Source organism: Globicephala melas, chromosome 2, assembly GCF_963455315.2.
Source record: "Globicephala melas chromosome 2, mGloMel1.2, whole genome shotgun sequence".
Classification (NCBI taxonomy): domain Eukaryota; kingdom Metazoa; phylum Chordata; class Mammalia; order Artiodactyla; family Delphinidae; genus Globicephala; species Globicephala melas.
Window position 1 is genome coordinate 97,066,370 of NC_083315.2, and position 10,010 is coordinate 97,076,379.

At 38.9% G+C, this 10,010-nt stretch overlaps 1 pseudogene; it reads left to right on the forward strand.

Moving 5' to 3' along the window:
* The first annotated feature begins 2,159 nt into the window (after positions 1-2,159).
* Positions 2,160-3,702, forward strand: LOC115845851 (inosine-5'-monophosphate dehydrogenase 2 pseudogene; annotated as a pseudogene).
* The last annotated feature ends 6,308 nt before the right edge of the window (positions 3,703-10,010 follow it).

Here is a 10,010-nt window from a genome sequence, read left to right on the forward strand (position 1 = left end):
TGGCTAAGTATTAAAAAAGTAAATCCGTGTTATTATTTCCCATCTCTCTCCACCCTGGGTTTTGGTTTAAAAGACAAATATTATAGAACATTCAATTTATTTTCGTGATCTACAGCATGGATATAAGTCTTAAAATGAACATATACAGTATACTTGAATTTGTACATCTTAGTAATGTTTAGTGTTTCTAATGTAACAGAAATGTATAGCATTTCTAAAAAAAAACTTTATCATCTAAGAATATGATACATCTATCTTAAAAATTCAATGACATTTTTTTCAAAAGAGAAAAATATAATAATATCTTATTTTCATTTCTTATTATATGATGAGGATTACAGGCAATATTGTTGTTAGAGGCAATCAACATTTTCCAAAAGCCAAGCAAAAGACACATGTTGTCACTTAACCTAAACGATCTTATCTATCTGGTATTCATTCTGTATGGCCTGTGACTTTCCATTAATGTGAGATAGAGAGGTAATGGGGAAGGGAACAACATTTATTGAGATGCTATCTCAATGCTATTTTTCATTTTACAGATGAAGCTAAGGGTGTGAGCCATGTTTGTTTTGCTTACTTGCTAACAGAATGAATATTTTTAAATTAAAGAGGAAAACTTTTCAAATCCTTGGACTAATCAATTTACATAAAGCAATTGGAAATGCCAACCGAAACCTAAGTGATATTGTTTGATCTGCCTATTTAAGACAATAATTCTTTTTTTTTTTTTTTTTTTTTGCGGTACGCGGGCCTCTCACTGTTGTGGCCTCTCTTGTTGTGGAGCACAGGCTCCAGACGCGCAGGCTCAGCAGCCATGGCTCACGGGCCCAGCCGCTCCGCGGCATGTGGGATCTTCCCAGACTGGGGCACGAACCCGTGTCCCCTGCATCAGCAGGCGGGCTCTCAACCACTGCGCCACCAGAGAAGCCCAAGACAATAATTCTTGCTTGTCTTACGAATGTTTTCCCTAATTATTCTTTGTTTCTCTTAAAAATATGGAAACTTGATTGGTATTGGTTGATTCCTGATTTATAACTTGCATATTCTTCTTGCTTGGTTTATGAATCGTCAGGCTACAGGACAAAAAATAACCAGTAAGATGACTTTCTCCATTTCCTCAGGTTTTACTTATAAATTATGTGCATCCTTTCTCCAAAGCTAAACAAAATTTCTTATCCAAATTCCCATTTCTTTTAGGAAGTCTGAATTAACAAGAAATCAAACAATATCACTTTTCTTTTATCTCAGACTTTCTATTTGGAATCAAGTTTGTTTTTGGATCATTTTTATTGTCTCTTCTCGGTTTGTATGACATCCTTAACTCTTTGTTGCATCTGACAAAAGACATGCTCTGTTTTTTTCCTTTTTTTTTAAATTAATTTTTATGTGGAATTCAGATGAGAAAGAATGCGGTATTGCTTTGACTGCCTGCCATAATATAAAATGTAGTAAAATGTACAGCTGGTGATAGTCTAGTTAGAATTTTTTAATGAAATATAAAGGAAAAGATCAAGTGCTTAATTTTTACATGCTGCATTTCATTTAAAAAATTCATGGTATCTTTTTGAATAATTTTTACTCATGCAGATGTTCTGAATATTGGAAACAGACGTTTATTTTATTTCCTTGGTTCCCGTTTCACACTAAGCTTTTGCACAAAGAAGGTGGGCTGAATAGCTAAATTATTTGTGAGTCAGGATTCCAAGGGTAATTATTCTCAGATAATTGCCAAATGACTCATGGCAAGACTTTCAATAATGTGTACCTTGGTTTGTCTAGTCCAGATCTGGAGGATACTGGTCGTTTAACATAATAGAAAAGAACTTTAGGCTATTTAAGAAGGCATGCATGTCAGTAAAAATGTGTTGACTCTTGCAATAATAGACAGCCCCATTTATATGATTTCTTAGTTGATGAATCATTGCTGTAAGAACTGTGTTTCACAGATTTCAGAATTTTGAAATTTCTAAATAATCAAAAGTACTTTTTCTTTTTAGCTTAACACACATTATAAGAAATTCAGTCTAAGTCATTTAGAATTACGTGACTAGAAGTTATAATGGTGATTTAAGCTTTCCCCCCAAATTACCAGTATATAAAAATTTTGGCTCTGCGGCATGGTCCTCGGAGACGCTCGGCCTTGCCCTGTGCCAGCCATGGCCGACTACCTGAGAGCGGCGGCACATCCTACATGCCAGACGATAGACTCACTGCACAGCAGCTGTTCAACTGCACGGACAGTCTCACCTACAGCGACTTTCTCATTCTCCCCGGGTACGTCGACTTCACTGCAGACCAAGTGGACCTGACCTCTGCTCTGACTAAAAATATCACTCTGAAGACCCCACTGGTTTCCTCACCCATGGACACAGTCACAGAGGCTGGGATGGCCATAGTAATGGCGCTTACAGGTGGTATTGGCTTCACCCACTACAACTGTACATCAGAATTCCAGGCCAATGAAGTTCGTGAAGTGAAGAAATACGAGCAGGGATTCATCATGGACCCTGTGGTCCTCAGTCCCAAGGATCGAGTGTGGGATGTCTTTGAAGCCAAGGCCCGGCATGGCTTCTGTGGTATCCCCATCACTGACACAGGCCGGATAGGGAGCCACCTGGTGGGCATCATCTCCTTAAGGGACATTGATTTTCTCAAGGAGGAGGGGCATGACCGGTTTTTGGGAGTGATCTTGTTGAAGAGGGAAGACTTGGTGGTAGCCCCTGCAGGCATCACATTGAAGGAAGCAAATGAAATTCTGCAGCACAGCGAGAAGGGAAAGTTACCCACTGTGAATGAAGATGATAAGCTGGTTGCCATCATTGCCCAGACAGACCTGAAGAAAAACCGAGATTACCCACTGGCCTCGAAAGATGCCAAGAAGCAGCTGCTGTGTGGAGCAGCCATCGGCACTCATGAGGATGACAAGTATCAGCTGGACTTGCTAGTCCAGGCTGGTGTGGACGTGATGGTTTTGGACTCTTCCCAGGGAAACTCCGTCTTCCAGATCAACATGATCAAATACATCAAAGAGAAATACCCCAGTCTCCAAGTCATTGGAGGCAACGTGGTCACAGCTGCTCAGGCCAAGAACCTCACTGATGCTGGTGTAGATGCCCTGAGGGTGGGAATGGGCAGTGGCTCCATCTGCATCACTCAGGAAGTGCTGGCCTGTGGGCGGCCCCAATCAACAGCAGCGTACAACGTGTGAGAATATGCACGGTGCTTTGATGTCCCTGTCATTGCTGATGGAGGGATCCAAAATGTGGGCCATATTGCCAAAGCTTTGGCCCTTGGGGTCTCCACAGTTATGATGGGCTCCCTCCTGGCTGTTACCACTGAAGCCCCTGGCGAGTTTTCTTCTCTGATGGGATCCAGCTAAAGAAATATCATGGTATGGGTTCTCTCGATGCCATGGACAAGCATCTCAGCAGCCAGAACCGATACTTCAGTGAAGCTGACAAAATCAGGGTGGCCCAGGGGCTGTCTGGGGCTGTGCAGGATAAAGGATCCATGCACAGATTTGTTCCCTACCTGATTGCCGGCATCTAGCACTCCTGCCAGGACATTGGTGCCAAGAGTTCAACCCAAGTCCAAGCCATGATGTATTCTGGAGAGCTCAAGTTTGAGGAGGGAACATCCTCAGCTCAGGTGGAAGGTGGTGTCCACAGCCTCCACTCATATGAGAAGCGTCTTTTCTGATAAGGGATACAGCACACCCTCGGCTTTTCAATAAAAGTTTGAAAAAAAAATTTTGACCAATGTCTTACTCTTTAGATAAAGTAGGGGTCCCTGGCTGGATAACTTACAGAGCTATGTGCCTGATAGTCATGGATAACCCATGTGTCAAAGTGATGATTTGCCAGCTTGGTTAATGAATGAATATGCAAAGGACCTCAGGATATGTTTTGTGAGTGATTATCATTATCAGTAATGATGAGAATGAATTTATTGTGAGTTAGGTTACTTTCCGTATTTAATAATCTTCATTTTTCAAAGTTATATCATTCTGGAAAGAAAAATTACTAATGGATTTCTATTTGACAAATCATCTTTTTATAATGCATATGATCCTTTAAAAAAGAATTATTTTCTCACTGCTATTTATCTTCTCCACATTGACCCTGCTAACAGGAAGAATATATCTGCTTGGGAAAGAGGAATCCCCAAATCTAGGCTTTGTTCTACTCTGTTTCCCACTAATCGATTCAAATAGATGTTAAAAAAAAAACTCCTCAAAAAAGAAAGTCCATTGTCTTGAATGACTACGTATTCTTGCTATTCATAAATTTCATTCTGTTTTCCTGATTTACCCAAAATAAGGCAGTTTTCCTGTTGAGGTTAATTTAGGATATGTAAAATAACCCCATCCTCTAAAAAACAAGGTTGAAATATTTTATCCTGGATATCAGTGACAGTCATTTGTTTTTCACTATATTTAGATTCTCTCAGTATTCTTCTTAAATCACAAGTTGATCAAGATTGTGATCTCATTTTGGTATAGTGTAAGGCTGTTGAGATGGAAAAGATTAAAAACCAAAACCAAAACCAAACAATTAAAAAATAACTTGTCCACTGTTTCTGGTCCCAGTTACCATATTGTGGTTAAAAGCAACTCCATATGATCTATCACTCTGATTCGTTTTCCCCTTGATTGTAAATGATAACCCAAATGTTCTTGGGCATACAAAAAAAAAAACCAAGTTCATTCTAATTAAAAAAGTTTGTGGAAGTGTGTGGGAAGTACAGAATTGAATTAATTCTGTGCCCTTGGAAAATTTTGACATCTGTACCAAACGCAACACGTTTTCATCATTTTTAATATGGCCCCAGGAAGGATATGAGTCCAGTAGATTTCTCAATCCTGTGATAAGGAAAAAAACCTTTTGTTATTTTCTATCATTACTTGCTTCTTTCATCTCTCAATGGTAGTGCTATGGTGCAAGGTGGAAAGGGAAGTGGTCAAAGTTGAATAGCAGAGTAGAGTATCTTGTTATCTGGATGTCAGTGGTAGGCACAAGTTCACTCAGTGTAGAACCAAGTGAGAAAGACTAGGAGGGATGAGGAAATAGTGCAGGTTGCGTAACCATACACACAGATCCATTCAGGAACCAAATAAAGGACCAAAAGCAGTAAAAAGTAAAAACAACAAATTATGCCATTAAAATTCTCAAATTTCACATTTTTTTCTTGATAAAGAATGAGCATATGAGAGGGCATTTTAAAAATGACAAGTGATCAGAATTTCAACTATGGGAACACAACTAATGGTCAAAATTGTGAAATATTAGGCTTATTACATTAGTACTTTAGCAGGAAATAAATATTGCCAATGTTTGTGTGTTGGGGAAGCAGGAGTGGAACAGAAAGAAATGTGAAGGAAATTGCGCCTGTACAAAGTATAGATATTCGCCTTCTTGATATATTTCTCTCTGGAAATGAATGAAATAATGTGGTTTTGCCTATTCTTAATGTGACCAAATGACTTTTTCTTTAAAACAAAAATTGAGGGTAGAATTTCATCTTAATGGAATTAAGCAAATATATGTGCATGTGCAGTCACACGTGTGCATAGCTAAATAAACGCAATGATCAGTTTTGAGTTTAATGGGCTTCCAAGCTCAACAATCAAGCACTATATATATATATATATATATATTTTTTTTTTAACATCTTTATTGGAGTATGATTGCTTTACAATGGTGTGTTAGTTTCTGCTTTATAACAAAGTGAATCAGTTATACATATATCCCCATATCTCCTCCCTCTTGCATCTCCCTCCCTCCCACCCTCCCTATCCCACCCCTCTAGGTGGTCACAGATCACCGAGCTGATCTCCCTGTGCTATGTGGCTGCTTCCCACTAGCTATCTGTTTTACATTTGGTAGTATATATATGTCCATGCCTCTCTCTCACTTTGTCAAAGCTTACCCTTCCCCCTCCCGGTATCCTCAAGTCCATTCTCTAGTAGGTCTGCATCTTTATTCCCGTCTTGCCCCTAGGTTCTTCATGACCATTTTTTGTTTGTTTGTATTTTAGATTCCATATATATATGTGTTAGCATACGGTATTTGTTTTTCTCTTTCTGACTGACTTCACTCTGTATGACAGACTCTAGGTCTATCCACCTCATTACAAATAGCTCAGTTTCGTTTCTTTTTATGGCTGAGTAATATTCCATTGTATATATGAAGCACTATAGTTTTTAAAGATAGGAAAATGAGATCCAGTAAAGCTGGCTTATCTTACACCTTTGACTCCTGATATGTTCTTCATACTGTACTTCTCTTTGGTGAGTGAGTGAATGAGGCCAAAGTGTGCTTCAATTGTCAGATTTTTATTTTCCCACTTTTCTGACTTCATGCGAGTGATGATCTCCCTGTACCTTTATTTCTAACATTGGGACTAAACTATCGCATCGTCCATCAACTCCTTTCTTGGCATGAATCAGTTAACACCTGTAAATCACTTTAAGTCATTGAGGGAAACGTGCGATGTAAATACAAGGTTAGTTGTGAAAAAAACCCCACAAAACCAGAAGCTAATTTCCTTCAAAAAGCATTGATATTTAAGGAACATAATGCTAGCTTTGTCTAGCTGAGTTGCCAATATTTTGCAAACAGAAGTTTTATTGTGCCAGAGGCAGCAAGAACAGGTGAGCTTTTTCCTAATGAGACAGAGTGAAAAGGAAATATTGAGGCCTTTACAGTCCTAAAAGTGCAGGAGCAATAATGTGGAAAGAGAAGGCAAAGACAGCCAGGATTACTCTGACGATATTTAAGTTTGATTATCCTATTGTGATATCTTAAAATTATAAAGATAAAAACATCAACTTGTGGGTTTTAGACTTGGTTCTCTGACATCAGTGTTCGTAGGAATGGGTCATTGTATCCTTTATCCCCTTAGAATTCAGTAGGTTGTTTGCATATTAATGTTGTAGAATAGAGAAATCTTATATACTAGCTTTAACAAAACAAACAGAAGGGCCTCCTTAATTACTCATTTGTTTCTGTCTTTGAAATTCCCATTGTATATTAAAAATAACTAATGAAATACCTTGAGAAAAGACAGAAAGTATTTTTTACCTACTAAATAATGAATAGGGCAGTATGCTTCACGGTGAGCAAGGAATTCAAGATATTCGCTAGTTTTGCCGCAGATCCTCTTTACAAGGCAGGAAAATACCAAAATGCTGCCTTAATGATAAAACTATCTTGTATAAAAAGCAAAGAAATAGCTTAAGAAAAAAAAGCAGAGAAAGAGGGACAGAGAAAAAAAGGAAGGGAGGAAGGAAAGGACAGAGGGAGAGAAAGAGGAAGGAAGGAGAAAGACAAATAACAAATATCTGCCCTGCTTCAGCATTATTGGGAAGGGGAGGGACAGCATTTACCTCAGAGGGTTTTCACAGTTTTAAGAAGCTCTTAAGGTGGAATTGTTAATACAACGAAGTAGGAGGTCAAAATTCTCCATATAATTAATGGTAAAAATGTGGAAAAACTTATTTATACTAGATGGATCTATGGAGAGATATATAGGTCCCATGCTCTTCTCGGCTAGGGGAATGGATGCCGGGGGGTAAATTTAGTCTAATCTGGTCATTTCAGTCTCATTTGGGTAAGTGCACAGTCTTTCACTTCCCTTTCCTCCTCTTTCCCAAGATGGGATCTGAGTGTATGAGATGGCCTAACACATTCTCGAGGGAAAGGGGTCCTTGGACCCATGAAGTCCGCCAGTTCCTCTGGTTTCTGTGAAAATGTCCCTTTGTGCTTGCCCAGCTGGCTGTCTTGGATAAAGTGATGGTCCACAGGTCTGCCGGTCTGGGGCTCTGTTGTTGAAGGCCCAGTGATGCCTCTTTGACATAAATCACAGCAAGATCTTTTCTGACCCACCTCCTAGAGAAATGGAAATAAAAACAAAAATAAACAAATGGAACCTAATGAAACTTAAGAGCTTTTGCACAGCAAAGGAAACCATAAACAAGATGAAAAGACAAACCCTCGGAGTGGGAGAAAATATTTGCAAACGAATAAATGGACAAAGGATTAATCTCCAAAATATATAAACAGCTCATGCAGCTCAGTATTCAAGAAACAAACAACCCAATCCAAAAATGGGCAGAAGACCTAAATAGACATGTCTCCAAAGAAGACATACAGATGGCCAAGAGGCACATGAAAAGCTGCTCAACATCACTAATTATTAGAGAAATGCAAATCAAAACTACAATGAGGTATCACCTCACACCAATCAGAATGGCCATCATCAAAAATTCTACAAACAATAAATGCTGGAGAGGGTGTGGAGAAAAGGGAACCCTCTTGCACTGTTGGTGGGAATGTAAATTGGTATGGCCACTATGGAGAACAGTATGGAGGTTCCTTAAAAAAATCAAAATAGAATTACCATATGACCCAGCAATCCCACTACTGGGCATATTCCCAGAGAAAACCATAATTCAAAAAGAGTCTTGTACCCCAATGTTCATTGAAGCACTGTTTACAGTAGCCAGGTGATGGAGTCAACCTAAATGCCCATTGACAGACGAATGGGTAAAGAAGGTGTGGTACATATATACAATGGAATATTTCTCAGCCATAAAAAGGAACGAAATTGGGTCATTTGTAGAGACGTGGATGGACCTAGAGACTGTCATACAGAGTGAAGTGAGTCAGAAAGAGAAAAACAAATATCGTATATTAATGCATATATGTGGAATCTAGAAAAATGGTACAGCTGAACCTGTTTGCAAGACAGAAATAGAGACACAGATGCAGAGAACAAACCTATGGACACCAAGGGGGGAAAGCGGGGTGGTGGTGGTGTTGGGATGAGTTGGGAGATTGGGACTGACATATATATACTAATATGTATAAAATAGATAACTAATAAGAACCTGTTATATGAAAAAATAAAATGAAATTCAAAAAAAGTTCAAGTCACATACCTAGCTTTTATTTTGCAAACTTCTGTCTAGGTGAAAGATTAAATGAAAACTTAAAGCCACTGATTTCTACAGAAGATATTGCAACATTACAATGTTAAAAGTCAATGTCAGCTAGAGGGGTGGGATAGGGAGGGTGGGAGGGAGGCTCAAGAGGGAGGGGATATGGGGATATATGTATATACATATAGCTGATTCACTTTGTTGTACAGCAGAAACTAACACAACATTGTAAAGCAATTATACTCCAATAAAGATATTAAAAAAAAAAAAAGGCCCAGTGATGCATCCTGGCTGCTGTGGCCCTCATTGCAGCCTCACACAGTTCCCCTCTGAGTCTCTGCCTGGACTCACTCTGCAGCAGCCAACTCCCATGATGAGCCTCACTGAGAATCTTGCTGGCTCTCAACTCAGATGTTCTCTGAGTTCCTTCTTCTAGAGACTTCTAGGTCCCATCCATACATAGCATATTAACAAAAATGGTTCAGGAAAACTACACTCAGGCAACTCTTCTGCCTAATTTCTGTGCTATCACTGTCAAATTAACTTTTCTATGGCCACCTCATTGGTGTGCCTGGAATGGGGTTACCTGTGAACCAGTTTCCTCCTAGAGTCCTTCAGGCTGATATTCACCTCAATTTATCTGATATAATGTCCTCTTTCCAGACTCAATTCAGAGAAGGGAATTCACTTTTCTCAACCCTAACTTCTCATGCTCCCTCCTCCTTTTTCTTCTCAGAACCCTCCAAGGCTGAATGAGGCAAGATTTTTAAAAAAATACTTCCTCTTACTTTGTTTTTCTTTGTTTGTCTGTTTCCAGCCTTTAAAAAAAAATTTATTGGAGTATAGTTGCTTCACAATATTGTGTTAGTCTCTACTGTAGAGCAAAGTGAATCAGCTATACGTATACATATATCCCCTCTTTTTTGAATTTCCTTCCCATTTAGGTCACCACAGAGCACTGAGTAGAGTTCCCTGTGCTATACAGTAGGTTCTCAATAGTTATCTGTTTTATACATAGTATCAAGAGTGTATATATGTCAATCCCAATCTCCCAATTAATCCCACT